The sequence below is a fragment of the Cebus imitator genome, unplaced genomic scaffold, assembly GCF_001604975.1.
Source record: "Cebus imitator isolate Cc_AM_T3 unplaced genomic scaffold, Cebus_imitator-1.0 Scaffold122, whole genome shotgun sequence".
NCBI classification, from domain to species: domain Eukaryota; kingdom Metazoa; phylum Chordata; class Mammalia; order Primates; family Cebidae; genus Cebus; species Cebus imitator.
Window position 1 is genome coordinate 4,666,039 of NW_016107437.1, and position 17,837 is coordinate 4,683,875.

A 17,837-nucleotide genomic window follows, 5' to 3' on the forward strand; every position below is an offset into this window, starting at 1 on the left:
ACCCAATGTCTGGCATCTTGTAGGCAAGCAATAAAGTTGTGTTAATATGGATGATTGGATGGAAATTACAGAGACCTTTAAGCACCATATCCTGCTAAAATACCAGTAGATGGATGAGGTTATGGCGTGGGATTTGGTTCAAAAATATGAGAAAGGGAAAAGTGGTATGTATAGAGCTGAAACAGGATCAGCCATAAATTAATAATTGTGGAAGCTGGGTGGTAGGTACATGGGGTTCGTTATACTATGTGTCTACTTTTGTATGTATTTGAAATTTTCCAGAATAAAAGATTTTTTAAAAATAAACACCAAGCTGGGCACAGTGGCTCACGCCTGTAACCCCGACACTTTGGGAGGCCAAAGCCAGGTGGATCACCTGAGGTCAGGAGTTCGAGATCAGCCTGGCCAACGTGGTGACACCCCATCTCTACTGAAAAATACAAAAGTTAGCCGGGCATGTTGACAGGCGCTTGTAATCCCAGCTACTCGGGAGGCTGAGGCAGGAAAATCACTGGAACCTGGAAGGTGGAGGTTGCAGTGGGTCAAGATCGCACCATTGCACTCCAGCCTGGGCAACAAGAGCAATTTTTTGTCTCAAAAAATTAATTAAAAAAATAAAAATAAACACCAGGTTTAACCATCCAACCAGGAACAATATCCCACAATTGCCTGATATTGTCCTCATTTTTTAGTTAATTGAAGTCAGTTACTCTCAACCATGGGTTATGGGTTGTTTTGGCTCCCAAGGGACGGTTTTTGATTGTCACATTGTGGTGGGGAGACTTCAATGCACAGGACAGCATTGATGTACTACAAAGAGTTATGTGACCCCCAAATGTCAAGTAGTGCCAAGGTTGGCAAACCCTCATGTATGTCATTTAGAACCATGTCTAGAAGCTGACTCTAAAGCAGGGTAAATATCACCAGTCAGGTCAGAGACTCAGCCGCATATCGGACGATTTCAACATTACTGGCAAATTAAAATGAAAGCCCACTTTCATCCTATTGCATTATCAAAGATGTTTGAGATGTATATATGCTGGCTAGGGTACAGGAAGACCAACATGAGCCATGATGTTAGCCCATTGCTAGAGAAAGTATAATTGGTCTGACTTTTCCAGAAAATAACTGGGCAATAGACAGCAAGCTCTTTACAATGCTCATACCCTTTGACCAGGTAATGCCATTGCTAACCTATCCTAAAGAAAAAGTCAAGGAAGCAAAAACTCAAAGCAACCTAAATGCTGAACAGTGAGGGAGTGATCACAAACTAAAATATGGAGCAAGGCATTTTAAATAAAATTTACAGGTTTTTAATGACACAGGAGATACTTAGAACATCATGCTCAGAGAAAAGAGCAGAAGTATTCAAATATTCATCCATAAAAAATGAAATTGTGTCTTTTGCAGCAACATGGATGGAGCAGGAAGTTATTATCTTAAGCAGAATGGCTTAGAGACAGACAAATACTGCAAGTTCTTACTTATAAGTGGGAGCTAAATAACATGTACACGTGGATGCAGAGTGTGGAATGATAGACAATGGAGACTCAGAAGGGTGGGGGGAATGATGAGAAATTACTTAATGGGTACAATGTACGTTATTCAGGTGATGGATACTGTAAAAGTTCTGACGTCAACACTACATAACCTACACATGTAACAAAATTACACGTACTTAATAAATTTATATAAATACAAATAATAATTATGATAAATAAGCATTTTTAAAATAAGTGTTCTTCATGATCTCAGCTATGTAAAAACTAATAAAATGGCGACAGGCGAGAGAGAGAGTATGTGAAGGAAGTGAAGAGGGAAGAGCCCCTTATAAAACCATCAGCTCTCAGGAGAACTCACTCACTATCACAAGAACAGCATAGGGTAAATCACCCCCATAATCCAATCACCTCCCACTGGGTCTGTCCCTTGACATGTGGGGATTATGGAGATTACAGTTGAGAGATTTGGGTGGGAACACAGCCAAGCCACATCAATGGCAGAGGGTGAATTCCACCAAGCAAAGTCAAGGTCCTTTCTGTTGTGGTGCAGAGTGGATGCTGGACAGTCCGTCAGTAAATGTCCCTGGGATGTATGTTGCTAGGAAGGGGCCATCTAGTCATGGACTACATTTCCCAGCCTACCTTTTGTCTGGGTTGGACATACGGCTAGTTCTCACTAATAGAATGAAAATGAAAATGGAAGCAGAGTACTCTGAGGCCCTAGAGGAGAGACGAACACAAGATAGAAGGAAAGGAGGCTTCTTCCCTATTTCACTGCATAGAAAGCTACCTGCCCTTGGGAAACACCCACATTAAACCTATTTGAATAAGCCATTGATATTTATGGGTTTTTTTTAATAGCAGCTAGCGTCACCCTAACTAATATATACAAGTGTATATCAATTTTACATACATATAATAACAATTATGGTGGTTAAATTTATGTGTCAACTTGAGTGGGCCATGGGATGGCCAGATTAAACATTGTTTCTGGGGGTGTCTTTGATTGCTTCCGGGTGGAACTAGCATTTGAATCAGTGAGCTCAGGTAGGTAGATTGCCGTCCCCATTGTGGGTGAGCATCATTCAATCCACTGACGACCTGAGTAGAAAAAAAAGCAGAGGAAGCAGGAATTTGTCCCTTCTTTCCTTGCCTGTTTGAGCTGGGACATCTCATTTCATCTTGTCTTCCCATTAGATTAGGATTTATATCATTGGCTCCTCTGGTTCTCAGGCTTTCAGTCTCAGACTGAATGCACCACTGGTTTCCCTAAGTCTCCAGTTTGCAGAAAACAGGTTATGGGACTTGCCTACTTTCATAATAACATAAACCAACTCCTCTTTATACTAACCAATATTAGATACTATTGGTTCTATCGCTTCTATTTCTCTGGAAAACCCTGGTTAATACAATAATAATTTTTTTAAATGGGTCATGTCTCATGGGAAAAAGTCATGAGTTTATTGTCCCTAATTTATGTATGCATGATAGGAAGACATAAAAGAAGTCATAATTAATAGGGAAGCTAAAATAAAGCCAGGAAGCTTTGAATAGAGTCTAGTATTAAATATATCACTTGTACAAGTTGAGGAGAGAGGAGATTTCAAATGCTCCTGTCAGAAGATTCTCAGATCAAAGAACTTGATTGACATCTAGAAGATTAAAGGCCATCTGATCCACAGATAAAACATTCACTCTCCTAGACTAGAGATTTATATAAAAACAATTACAACTCCATTTTTTTAATGGCTATATTCCCAGAAGAGCCACTTATTCCTTTTCTTTTAACATGTATTCAACAACTATTGAGTGTTATTGAATGTGCTGTGCTGGGTTGGGTACAAAAGATGCAAAGAGAATGAATTCTAGTTCTTTCAAAGAATTTCTAGGCTTGATACTTGGATGGACTAATAGGCAATTACCAAAAGAGAGAGAGAAGTGCTATGATTGTTTTAAAAGCCCATAGAAAGGACATTCAACGTATTCTTGATGGTATAGCAAATACAATCTTGATGGTGTAGCATATACTATAGAATGTTTTCCATCTTTCTCTGCAGTTACAGTGGAGTCATGTGACTAATTCTGACCAATAGACCGTGAGCAGAAGTAACACACGTCACTTCCTGATCAAAGTCATAAGGAGCCGTTCTGCTTCCTCTTCCTCTCTCCCCTCTCCTGTCTTCAGAGAGCTTGAAGGCCATGTGTTTCAGATGCTCCAGCAAGCAGCATGGCAGACTAGAGCTGCTCAACCTATACAGCATTTTATGTGAGTGAAAAATAAGCTTTATTATGTTTAACTTTTGAGATTTTAGGTTTGGCTCGTCATGAAACTGGTATAATTATCCTGATACAAAAGGTCAGGGAATGCGTCCTGAAAAGGAGACCTGAAAGGGCAGAATCAGAAGATTAAATGAAATTAGGCAGACAGAGATGTGGCTGCAAAGAGTAGTCCATACAGAGGAAACAGTGTCTGCCAAGCTTTGGAGATGGTTGCTTGTAAATAGACTTTAGGTTAAAGGGGTCCCGTTTTTTGTTATTAATTTCCCTTGGATATTTACACCTTTCCTCATGTCCATTTCTTCCTGTTCAACAGCAGGAATTTCTAGCTTTTAATTGAAGCTTCTCAGCTTATTGTTCCCCGTCTTCTCCTTCTAGCAGCTAATGACCAGCAAATAAATCCACAAGGGCCCAGCCTAGCTGCTGTTTAAACAAACATTTTGTTTAAACACTCTGCAAGGAAGTGCTGCCCCAGAGCGCTCCTGAAAGTCTGCGGTTTTGTGTATTTGCATTACTAAACTCTGCTTCCTACTTTTGCAGCATACACTTTTTTTTTTTCACTTCCAACTGTGCTGAAAATGGTGGGCTTTAAACTGCTTGGTGATATGGGTTGCTGCAACCTATCCACTCCAACGCCCCACAGTTTCCTTCAGGTAACTCTGAGCAAAGCCCTCTCTAACAACACACCAGGTTCACCTGAAGCACTTCCCAGGAGAAATCCATGTATTCCTGATCTGCAGATCACCGGTTTAAGTAGCCAGAGGGTGGAGTTTTACCCCAGAGCCAGTGCTCATTAAATTTCCAGCCCTCGTTTTTTGTTGTTGCTGTGTTTGGTTGGTTTTGTTTTTCCTCAGAGATAGTTTCCAAAAGAAGCCATACCAGTAGTGACAAATGGAAGGAGAGAGAAGATCAATTTGCAGTAGGCATGTAAACAGAAAAGTAAGTCCCAGGACTGTAGAAAAATAGTTTCAACCCTGATTTCTAGAGCAAGGGGATCCATCTCATTGTCTACTGTAGCAATAAAAAGAAAAAGTGAACCAGAGGTTCTGAGATGCCGTTTAGAGCCCAAAGAATACACAAGATTAGGCAGTAGAAAAGCTAGGATATTCAACAGAGCTGAAAGAAACAGTAACTGGAAGGAGGTATTTAGCAGGGTTTTTTGGTTTGTTTGTTTGAGGACAGGATCTCACGCTGTTGCCCAGGCTATAGTACACCAGCGCAATCTTGGCTCGGTGCAACCTCTGCCTCCCAGGTTCACGTGATTCTCATGCCTCAGCCCTCCCAAGTAGCTGGGATTATGGGCACATGCCACCATGTCATGCTAATTTTTTTGTTTTTGGTAGAGACTGGGTTTCACCAGCCAGGCTGGTCTCGAACTCCTGACCTCGAGAGATCCACCCACCTTGGCCTCCCATAGTGCTAGAAATAAAGGCATGAGCCACCATACTTAGCCAGACTTAGCAGTCTGATAGAATGGAAAGAGCTGGATCGGGATCCACATATTCTAGATCCACATCTTACCTCAGTTTCTTCTTCTGTAAAATGGGCATCATTGTCATAAGGGTTAAGAAATAACTTGTGTTGGGATGATGATGCTTCTGCCAGGCACCGTTCTAGACAATGCGCATATGCTCATTTAATCGTCACAACAATACTGTGAAGTAGGTACAATTAATAACCCCATTTTGCAGTGAAAAAATAGAAAATTCGAGGGGCTTGTCCAAGACCACATAAGGAGCGCAGATGGGATTCAAACACACGAGGTCTAGCTTCTGAATCCATGCACTTAGCTGCCGGTTTATGATAAGTGTTCAAGTTAACAAGGTGCTTTGGGTATTGGGTCACAGGAAGGTTAATAGTTAATTACATGCAAAGCACTATAGAAAACAACCCATCCAGTCCTCACAATAATCTGGCCATGGGATGATCATTACTGTATTTTACAGATGAAGAAATAGATGGGGGTGGGGGGACGCTCAAAGACTGCAGGCTAACTGCTACGCAATACTGTCTTTCTAGGATAAGAGTTGAAGGATACCTCACTGAGCATGCACGTTACCACTTTGATCAGACCTGTAGCAGAGAGTCGGATTCTCTTTTCTCTTTAAGTGCTCTAGGATCACATAAACCTGTGGGCAAATCCCAGTATCCACTTAATAGCTGTGTGTTGGAGACTAAGGGAAGAACTTAACCTCCCTGAGCCAATGGAGATTCTAAAATTTACCTTTCCAACTTTGTAAAGAGTGTGCCTGCCACAAAAGAAATGTTTAGGGGCTGGGCGAGGTGGCTCACACCTGTAGTCCTTGCACTTTGGGAGGCCAAGGCAGGTGGATCACGAGGTCAGGAGTTTGATATCAGCCTGGCCAGCATGGTGAAACACATCTCTAATAAAAATACAAAACATAAACCAGGCATGGTGGCACGTGCCTGTAGTCCCAGCTACTTGGGAGGCTGAGGCAGGAGAATCACTTGAACCCAGCAGGCGGAGGTTGCAGTGAGCCGAGATCACGCCACTGCACTCCAGCCTGGGCGACAGAGCAAGACTCCAGCTCAAAAAAAAAAAAAAAAGAAAGAAAAGAAATGTTTAACAACTGGCAGCCAATAGGCCCAGCTCATTTCTGTAATCCCAGGGCTTTGGGAGCCTAAGGAGGGAGGACTGCTTGGAGACCACCCAGGAGCTCAGGAGCAGCCTGGGCAACATAGTGAGACCCCCATCTCTACAATAATATTAATTAATTAATTAATTAATTAATAACAGGCAGCTAATGTGATTAATTCTAGGCCAGATTCTGCAGCAAGCAAAATAAACCCCGTTTCATCATAGTTTTGTCTGGATTTTGCCCAAAAATGATTCCAGCGTGCTGAATCTTACCTTATATTCTAGACCTGACTCCAGTGTCTTTTCATTTGGCCTCTTTGCAAACATGAACTTCTTCCCCCAAAGTGTAATGATTTTCTAGCCAAGGACTTGCAAATAAATGTGTTGCATGTTCTTGTGGCAATTCTAAAAGCATCTTTCAAGTGATGACAGCAGTTGAGAAATACATATACAGAGTCTCAAAGTGAGGCCTCGAAGATACCAGCATTTATGGAATACTTCAGCTGAGTACACTTGGCATTTTTTCTAATATTTTTTTTTTAAACAGAGGCTCACTCTGTCACCCAGGCTGGAGTAAAGTGGCATGATCTCAGCTCACTGCAACCACCGCCTCCCAGGTTCAAGTGATTCTCATGCCTCAGCCTCCTGAGTAGCTGGGATTACAGGCATGTGTCACCACGCAGGGCTAATTTTTTGTATTTTTAGTAGAGATAAGAGTTCACCGTGTTGGCCAGGCTGGTCTCAAACTCCTGGCCTCAAGTGATACACCCACCTCAGCGTTCCAAAGTGCCAGGATTATAGGTATGAGCCACCGTGCCTGGCCCTTGTAATTTTTAATAATACCAAAAATGTTTCATTAAGTTGTAGTCATATGTATCAGTCAGAATGGGCTACGTGCAGTAACAAACAACCCCGCAAATCTCATTGACTTAACAGAAGTGTATTTCTTGCCCATGTTACGTGCCCAATGTAGGTCAGTGGGAGGAAGGTGCCTGTTCATCATAGTCATCAAAAGACTCAGGCCAACTCAGACCCACAGCAGAATTGCCATGATCACCAGAGCCATGGAAATGCTTGTTGCAGTTCCAGCACTTGATTGTTTGGCCCGGCTCAGGCACACTTCCCTTTTGCTTGCATTTCATTGGCCAAAGCAAGTCACACTTAACTTCAAAGGGGCAGGAAAGGAAGATGTTTTTATAGAAATATCTGATAGACAACACTAGTAACTGCTCCACTTTAATTCCACTTACTCATCCTTTTATTTGAGAAATATATGCAGAACATCGTAGAAGAAGCAAAATTGTGTGTTTACCCTCTCAGGGTTTTTGGCTGGGCCTGAAAATTAAATTGACCCAATACAGATCAACAGGAGAAAAGCATATAAATTTATATCAGTTTTACATAACGCAGGAGCCCTTATATAAGGAAGTGAAGACCGAAAAAAATGGCAAGACCTAAATACTTTTATATTCAGTTAAACAAAGAGAGACAATTGTGGGAAAGTCACTGAATTATGTGAGTAGGCTAAAGGAAGATAAGAATGATTTTAACAAGGTCTGCTTTGCACAGAATTCTCTCAGCTACAATTCTCCATGAAGAATGTTTCCTTTTTCCTGATAGAGGGAGGACATCTTTCACATGGGAGTTGTTATCTCCTGTTTTCAGGAAGAAAAGATGAGATTAAAATGCCCTCCTTGCATCTGCTGTCTTTCAATTGCCTTTAAGCTCAAAATAATTCTTATCTTGGGATGGTATATTCTGCCCCCTTCAGAACCTCCCTTGTACCAGACTACGATGTAACAGAGAATAAGACAGACAAGATTCTCACCATTCTGAAACTTGCATTGTAGTAACTATCGGGTTTCCCAGATAAAAGGCAGAACCATTCTGCTAATGTAGCATGAGTGAGAAATAAACCTTTGCTGTGTCAAGTCACCTCTTTTTTATTTTGGAATAAGAATAACAGCTAACACTTGCTGAGTGCTTCGTAGGAACTAGGCACTGTGCTAGGCACTCAAAGATGTGATTTCATTTAATTCTCAAAATATTCCTGTGAGGGCAGTACTAACTATCCCCACGTTATGCATGAAGCAATGGCAGGTCAGAGAGGCAAAGTGACTCAACGTGTTTGCACAGCCGGCAAGTGGAGAGCTGTGGTTTGCAGCGGGAAACTAACTCCTAAGTCTATGCCCCCACTCACTCTGAAGTCTTCCCCTGCCTCCTGGAGGCCCTGCACATGCTGTCTAGAATTACTTAAATATAAATAAGGGAGGAAGTATGAGGCAGTTCAGATAACCTACATTTCATTCTATATGGCCCCTCACCACTTATATGACCTTGGGAAGGTCATTTATCTGTTCTGGGCTCTGTGGATACATAGATGGCATAGATTTGTTGACAGTCTATAACTGCTCTAAAAAATAAAGTCTAATAAAATAAAGGTTTTATAAAGAGTAAAAAGATGAAAGTCAAGACATGAAAACAGAAAGATGAGGAGTAATTATACCAGAAAGCCTAGGTTAAGGGTATCTATCTAAGCCGAGCAAAGCTTGCTCTGAACATCCGGACAGTCAAGGTAAATAGAAAAATAAATAGATTTCTGTTATGAGAAGTATCTAAAGTAGCTCAGTGGGAAAGAATATTTTTAAACTAATTTAAGTTTGTAGAATTAAAAGACCAAAAATAAAAAAGACTGAATTTGGTATGATCCTTGACCTTACAAAGCTGCGTCCAAATGTGATTTTAAAGGAGGGGTGTGCAAATGTTGGCCAAGGCTACAAAGACGGTGACAGGTCAGACAAGATCCCGCAGATCAGGTGGCATTTGAGCTGAAGGCTGTCCACCAGAGTGGGGTGGTCAGAATGGGCATCCGTCGATTTGCTTGTGCAGAGTGTGGGTAACAGCATCTCAGTTTTCGTTTGTAAATCCACCCTCCCCTTTTCCCAACTCTGTCTGCATGATTTAAGTTGTTCCCATTTCCTGGCACAGTAGTGACACCGTAACCAAGATCTGGCCACCCAACATAACTCTTCCCTGGTACAGGATTGATTCATACATGGACCGCAGGTAGTCTAATGACCCTCCCAACTCCAAACTCTTGATAGAAGTTTCATTCCTCTGGGATTGCTAAGCAAGTAGAAGGGAACACGGGAACTTCTATACACCATCACATGGAGACAGCTTGCCTAGAATAAAGACCACATGAGATGAGTGGCAGAGAGAAAGAAAAGCAGCTCTGATGACACCATTTTTCCTCCTAGATCCAGCTGTTCCTAAATGTGATTATGAACCCCTTGAATTTATCTGTTATGTAACCAATAAATCATATGTATGCACTGTTTTTTTTAATTAAACCAACATGAATTGAGTTTCCGTCACTTGCAATCAAAAGAATCTTAACAACCAACAAGGGGGTGATGGAGTGAGTACAAGCTCAAGTCATGCCTCCATTACCTGCAGGAATGGCAGACTGCAGACCAAGAACCTTCAAAGCACTTGAGTTTAGGATGAAAGCAGATAAACCTAGAAAAGTAGTAAGAAAACAGGTCATGAAGTGCCCTGAGACTATTAACAAAGTTGAAGTAGATGTGTACATATTTTAAATTCTATGCTTCATAATTCTCTGTCATCCAGCAAAATTAGTTAAGATGAGATAAGATGTTTATAACCGAAAACTATAACTTGTATCCTAGAATTTTCTATTCATTAAGTTAAATAAATTCAATTTCTCGCCCCTGGTGGTGGTGGTGGTGGTGGTGGTAGTTTGCTTTTGATTTTTGTTCTGCTGTAGTTTTTAGGAAAACTCTCATCCAAAAGCCTCCAGGCTCCTAAGAAAGCACTGAGGATTTCCAGTTTCACTGAGTGTGGCAAACTCAATGAAACTGGAAATCCTTTGTCTCTGAAACCATGACAGACAAAAAGGAGACTGGCTCCAGGGAAGGACCAGTGATTCTGACACCTCCTCTTCTCTGCAGTGCAGATACAACTCAAGAATCCCAGGCTAGAGGTGGAGGGATGCTGACTTGGGTTGAAACAGGATGTAGCTCTCATTTGTTGAAATTATACAAACCTGAAGTCTGACCTTCAAGAGAAACTGGACCCTCAGTTACAGAAGGTATCAGAGATTAATCAATTAGAAGGAAAGAGAAGAAATCAAAGGGGCTGAGCAGATGAGAGAAATCAAACCACAGCCCAGGCAGGTGCCTTTCTGCTTCTGTAATCCCTTATCCTGGTCTTGGTGCAAACAGCAAAGTAGCCTGAGGCTAGAGAACAGGGTCTGTACGAGCCTCAGTCCCACAGAAATCCGCGTTGCAGTGTGCTGATACCAAAATGCATAAATAAATGGAATGAATAGCTGAAGCCAGCCAGGGTGGGCAAGCTTTTCTCTTCCTCCCCCACACTTCTCCCTCTCCTTCCCTCTTGGTCCTGAGTGTCAGTCCTCTATCCAGATTCAGGCAACATCCTTGGCAAACTCAATAATATTTACGTGTTTGGAATAAAATTACCACATCTTGCTAGCATAGATTGTAAAGCAAATATGGATGAGAGCATTGGCTTTCTATTTGCACGGTGGTCCAAAGAGCCCTCTCTTCAGCCGACCCAGTTTCCAATGCAGGCATCGGAGTGCCACCTTGTGGTAAAGAAAAAAAATGGATATGGCTTTCCAAGCTAGATTACCTAACCTGGAGGGCCAGCAGCTGATCTTTCTTGATCTCAGATGAGAGATCCTAGAAGATTCTTCTTTCTTTGCTCTCAGCAGAGCTGTCTTTGGTGAGAATAGTCAGTGATTTAACCCAGAAGGCCACAGTCGTTGGAGGATTGAAGGAAGAGTCCAGGCAGTAGTCCAGAGACATTTTTGATTGTCAAAATTGGGGGAGGGGTGCTACTGGCATTTTATAGGTAGAGGCCTGAGATGTGATAAACATCCTTCCACCCAGTGCAGCACCCCCAGGAAAAGAAATTTTCTAGCCCCAAATGTCAAGTGTTGAGATTGAGAAGCCCAACTCATCACTTTGCATGTTGTTATCACCTTTAATGTTCTCAATCCTACAAAATAGGTATTATAACTTCCATTCTACAGATGAGGAAACTGAAGCATACAGGAGTTCCATAACTCACTCAAGATCACATCGCTGGCAAATGGAGATGTGTTTCAAACCCAGGTTGGCCCCCCCAAGCCTGGGTTTTTTAAACCTTCTACTGGGGTACTTCCGGAATCCTGGTGTTAGAGATGAGAACTAAGCTCTGATTTTTCATCCTGTCCAAATTCCTATCTAAGGGGTCTGGGGAGTCATGCCCTACAAACCATAAATTCTCATCAAATGGGTTTTATGTAACCCTCTGTATTGTGACTTGCCTTCCAATCTGACTCTGGCATAACCTTAGGAGACAAGGAAGAAAATCAAAATATTTTACCCCAAAACATGTTTCTTTGCCATATCTTGAAATGGCCCTGCAAAGCTGTCCTTTGTGGGGGGAAATTTGCATCTGTAAAGAAATTCTGTTAACACAGCAAGATCTTTTTCTTCCATGCCCTCCCAGTCCTAAAAAGATTAACTAAAAGGCTAGCAACTTTTAAAGATCTGAATAGAAAACATTTGTCATCTGTTGTCTCTAAGGGGGCAGCCACTGTATGACTTCAAAAGGATCTTGTCTCCACAATCTTTTACCTTCACCTAACATTCCCTTTCCTTTGATCTCAGGTCTTTAGACTCAGCCAGTTGTCAACTAGAAAATGTTTAAATTTACCTGTGGCCTGGAAGCCCCCCCACTCCCGCTTTGAGTTGTCTCGGCTTCCTGAACCAAATCAATGTTTGTTTTTTTATACAGGGGAGAGCGCGAATGCAGTCCCCCATTCCCACAAATTATGCAGTCGAGTTTCCCACATTTGGGGAAATGGCAGGGGTCAGCACATCCAGAGTGCAATGTATAAGCCTCGCCCTGGGAAAACCACCTTCGTGATCATGGCATCTCCCCTGTAAGTATCATCAGCGTATTTCTTAAATGTATTTGATTGATGTCTCATGCCTCCCTAAAGTGTATAAAACCAAGCCGCACCCCAGCCACCATGGGCACCTGTTCTCATGACATCTGAGGGCTGCGTCACAGGCCATGGTCACCCATATTCAGTTCAGAATAAATCTCTTCAAATATCTTACAGAGTTTGACTCTTTTCGTCGACAGAGACATAACCCTGAATCCCCCCATTTATGGCACCAGTTAGCAAATACCAAATTACATGTATCCAATATCAAAAAGACAGGGGAGAGAGAATCCCAACTTTACTTCTACCCCAATCAGCAGAGGAGACCTTAAGGTCTTCTGAAACAATGCCCCTCTGTAGCTCTCACCACATCAATGGGATCTGAAGGCTCTAGGACAGGGGTTGGGAACCTAACAGGGGTTAGCCTGCAGGCCAGATCTGGCCCTCTAGTTGTTTTTATTTTTATTTATTTATTTTTTAAATTGCATTTTAGGTTTTGGGGTACATGTGAAGAACATGCAGGATTGTTGCATAGGTACACATATGGCAGTGTGATTTCCTGCCTTCCTCCCCTTCACCTATATCTGGCATTTCTCCCCATGCTATCTCTCGTCAGCTCCCCACCCCCCACTTTTCCTCCCCTATTTCCCCACAACAGACCCCAGTGTGTGATGCCCCCCTCCCTGTGTCCATGTGTTCTCATTGTTCAACACCTGCCTATGAGTGAGAACATGTGCTGTTTGATCTTCTGCTCTTGGGTCAGTTTGCTGAGAATGATGGTTTCCAGGTTCATCCATGTCCCTACAAAGGACACGAACTCATCGTTTTTGATAACTGCATAATATTCCATGGTGTATATGTGCCACGTTTTCGCTGTCCAGTCTATCATCGATGGGCATTTGGGTTGGTTCCAGGTCTTTGCTATTGTAAACTGTGCCTCAGTGAACATTCGTATGTGTGTGTCCTTTATAGTAGAACGATTTATAATCCTTTGGATATATACCCAGTAATAGGATTGCTGGGTCAAATGGAATTTCTATTTCTAGGTCCTTGAGGAATCACCACACTGTCTTCCACAATGGTTGAACTAATTTACATTCCCACCAACAGTGTAAAAGTGTTCCTATTTCTCCACATCCTCTCCAGCATCTGTTGTCTCCAGATTTTTTAATGATCGCCATTCCAACTGGCATGAGATGGTATCTCAATGTAGTTTTGATTTGCATTTCTCTAATGACCAGTGCTGATGAGCATTTTCTTATGTTTATTGGCCTCGTGTATGTCTTCTTTTGTAAAGTGTCTGTTCTACTTGTTTTTATATATAACGTTTTATTGGAACATAGTCATGGCTATTCATTTATATATTGTCTATGACTCCTTTTGTGCCCTAGGTGGCAGTATTAAATAATGGCAACAGAGCTTGTCTGCCCTGTAAAGTGTTTACTATTTGATCCTTTACAGGAAGTGTTTGACAATTTCTGTTCTAGGCTCAATAGGTTTGAGATACCCATTGCCAACAATTGCCCTTGTTTATGTCCCTGGATGAGAGAGTTTTCCCCATATCTAACAGAGTATCCCTCTCCTGCTTGGAACATCCTCAACACAAACAAATCTAGGCTAGAGATCAGGATACCTTTTTCAGCCTGAATTATCTTTGTTCTGACCTCTCTGCCCATAGATAACACTATCTGTCCACCAGTAAATCATAGGCTGTGGACCATGGGAATGCCCTGAACCATTCTAACACACAATTTCCAGACTTCCTTCTATGTGCCTGATGTGTCCCAAACAGATGACATCATAGACACCAATGCCATTAATAAGAAGTATTCATTATTTTTTTTTAAAAAGTGAATGGTTTGTCAAGCATTTGCTAATGAAGTATAATCTCTCATCCTCACAACAAACAGAGTGAGTATTATCCCCATTTTACAAATGGAGACCATACCTTGAAGATTACCAGGCCAAAGTTGGGAAAGCGATCTGCCTCTGTCAAACAAAATTTTTTGTACTTCACCAGTCTCGTTGGCCCACAAAATACAATCATGCTCAATAAACATGTTAACCAAGCCAGGCCCAAGTGTTAACACAGATACATAAAGGACAAGCTCTGTCTTCATAGAGCTCAGCTACATAAGAAAGACTGATTGTGAGCAGATAATGATAGAGCAGTGTCATTAAATGCTCGCATACAGGGAAGCCTCATATCCTAAGAGCAGAGAGAAAGGGCATCCAACCCAGCATGAGGTTTTCATGAGTAAAGGGCATCTCAAATCATTCTTGAAGTATACACAGGCAGAGGAGGCGATGGTTAATATTAGTGTCAACTCGATTGGATTGACAGATGCCTAGATAGCTGGTAAAGTATTGTTTCTGGATGTGTCTTGAGGGCGTTGCCAGAGGAGATTGACATTTGAGTCAGTAAACTGGAAGAGGAAGACCCACCCTCCGTGTGGGTGGGCTCCATTTGATTGGCTGCCATCATGGCTACAACAAAGCAGGTGGAGTAAGGTAGGATAAACTGGCTTGCTGAGTCTTCTGGCTTCCATCTTTCCCCCATTCTGGATGCATCCTCCCATTCCTCTTGCCCTTGGACATCAGACTCCAGGTTCTTTGGCCTTGGACTTAGACTAGTGGACTCTTGGACTTAGACTAGTGGTTAGCCAGGGGGTCTCAGGTCTTCAGCCACAGACTGAAGGCTGCACTATCAGCTTCCCTGCTTTTGAGGCTTTCGGACTTGGACTGAGGCACTACTGGCTTCTTTCTTTGCCAGCTTGCAGATGGCCCATCATGGGACTTCACCTTGTGATCGTGTGAGCCAATTCTCCCTAATAAACTTCCTGTCGTATATACATAGATCCTATTAAACCCGTCCCTCTGGAGAAACCTAATAGAGAGGGCACATCCTGAGAAAGGATACAGTAGCAACGAAGAGTATATATGAGCAAGACTAGGGCCTTAGGAAGATCATATCAACATATTAAATTACCACCCCGATCAGGTGTCTCAAACTCATGACCCTAGGCTGACTCCAACCTACAGACACGTTTTGTCTCATCTACCCAATAGTGACTACAGTATATTTTTTACTTGAAATTGTTGCCAAGTGTTCTGCATTTGCAATTTTCTCACAGAAATTTAAATTTTCAGCCTCTGTTAAAAATCCTAAGATCTGCAGTCATTGAGCCCAGATTTCCCTGGCCCAAGCACTGGTTAAGATGAGTAATGACCACCCACTTTATTTTCCTCCTGCCGAGGCATCCCTTGTCCTTCATACCACTCTTGCGCCAAGTTATCTCTTACATCCAGGCATCCTCACTCATTGACTTATCTACTTCACTTCCGAAGGCATTTGAGTATTCAGCCCTGGTCTACCATAAAATCTAAGCTTGTGGGCATGGAGTTTCATTCACTGGCCTCTGTTTATCTTTTCCAGGTTTTTCCCCATGGCAGCACACACTCACACACACACAGTCACAAATTTCCTGAACTCCACTGAGTCCAACATTTTCCCTTTTTTTTTTAATTCGGTCTCTGTACAGACTGTCAAAAATTGCCAGTGCCGACTATATTACAAGTTGTCACAGCAGGGCATTGGGAAAATTTTAATTAGCAATAATCACGCCTCAGATAAACCTCCTTGGCTATGGTACTGCCACTGCACAAAGCTAGCTCAACATTTTCTTCCTCACCTCCTTGACTTCACAAATGTTCCATCTGCCTAGAATCTTTCTTCTTGTCCTAGTACAAGGGGGTGATTAATTAGAACAATTAAAATATTAGGGCTATCTTTTGCCCCAAGTTGGAGATAATTCATTCTCTATTTTATTCCAATCTGGCAAAGTAACTTGTTCTGTTCATTCATTTTAAGTAAATAAACAGGCCAGGTGCAGTGACTCATGCCTGTAATTACAGTACTTTGGGAGGCCAAGGCAGGAGGATCACTTGAGGTCACAAGTTCAAGATGATCCTAGGCAACATAGCAAGACCTCATCTCTACAAAAAACACAAAAAATCAGCCAGACATGGAGATGCACACCTGTAGTCCCAGCTACCTGGGAGGCTGAGAAGGGAGGATTGCTTGAGCCCAGGAGGTCAAGGTTGTGTGATTGTGCCACTGCACTACAGCCTGGGTGACAAAGTAAGACCTTGTTTCCGAAATAAATAAATGTTAGATACAAGAAATAAATCAATAGATTAGTACCTAAATTTTAAAATAAAATAAGTAAAGTTGTCCCAAAGAGAAAGAAAGAAAAAGAAAAAAAAAACCTGACCTCCATGTCTCTGAAGCATTGCACGCAGGCTTTGATTGATGTAAGTTTTTGCTTTTCACAATGTTATATGCTTGAGTTCACGTCATGAAAAAAAGGTTTGCATTCATCCCGCAGTGAGATGGATCTCTGTTCTCCTGCTGATACATCCATCAGCATCCTTAATCATCCTCCTTCTGTGGAGGTTTGTCATCCTTGTAGTTATTCTATTACTTACTCTGCTATTAGGAGGGCAACAACCATTTCATTTTTATGTTGCCTGATCATATCATTCAGCTGGCAAACATCATTAAGGAACTGCAGCGTAAAAGCCAGTGTAAAAGCCACCTCCCAGCCGTTATCTCTAATGCCATGCTAATGGAAGGTTGTGATTTCTGAATGGGGCCATGCTGAATGCCTTAAGATAACTTCAGATACCATTTTTGTTCGAGGATTTTAATTGCAATCCTGAAGATGTTAAATGAAAGCACCAAACACATGTTTATGGCCTATTTAACAAAGCTAGCACAGGAGTATGTAGAAATACTTACCTAGAAATAGAGCCAAACTGGGACATTTTGGGAGAAAATGATGGAAAGGGAATGGTTTTAGAGTTCCACAAGAAAAGAGGTAACACCCATTGTTTGGACTCATGGTAAATAGTGTTCAGTTTGGACTCCATCTGGGAAATTACTCTTCCAAACAATAGATAAAATGTTAGTTAGCTTAAAATGTAAGGCACATAGAAAGATGGTCAATATTATTAGTCATCAAGGGAATGCAAATTAAAACTACAATGAGATATCAGCACGCACTCACTAGAATGACTAAGGTAAAAAGGACTGACCGTTTTCAGTGCTGGTGGGGGTGCAGAGGAACTGAGGCTCATGGAAATGCACAGTGAGACTGCCGTACTGGGAAAGAGTTTGGCAATTCCCATAAACATTCCCTTACTTTACTATCCAACCATTTCACTCCTAAGTACTTCCACAAAAATAAATGAAAACATATGTCCACAAAAAGTCTTGTAAAAGAATGCTAATTGCAACTTTATTTATAATGGTTTAAAACTGGGAGCAACTCCAGTGTTCATCAATACGAGAATGGATAACTAAGCCACAGTAGATTCATATCATGGAATTCATGGAATACCGCTACGCAATAAAAGGTTCTGTGTTTTTTTCTTTTTTTTTTTTTGTAGAGACAGAGTCTTCCTATGTTGCCCA

The 17,837-nt window shown here is 41.8% G+C and overlaps 2 non-coding genes across 2 annotated transcripts; both read right to left on the reverse strand.

Moving 5' to 3' along the window:
• Positions 1 to 12,204: 12,204 nt before the first annotated feature.
• Positions 12,205 to 12,363, reverse strand: LOC119472894. Its single transcript, XR_005202073.1, has one exon. It is a non-coding gene; the product is annotated as a U1 spliceosomal RNA (small nuclear RNA).
• A 3,531-nt stretch (positions 12,364 to 15,894) lies between these two features.
• On the reverse strand, positions 15,895 to 16,031 carry LOC119472901. The gene has a single exon (XR_005202078.1). It is a non-coding gene; the product is annotated as a U4 spliceosomal RNA (small nuclear RNA).
• Between the last annotated feature and the right edge of the window lie 1,806 nt (positions 16,032 to 17,837).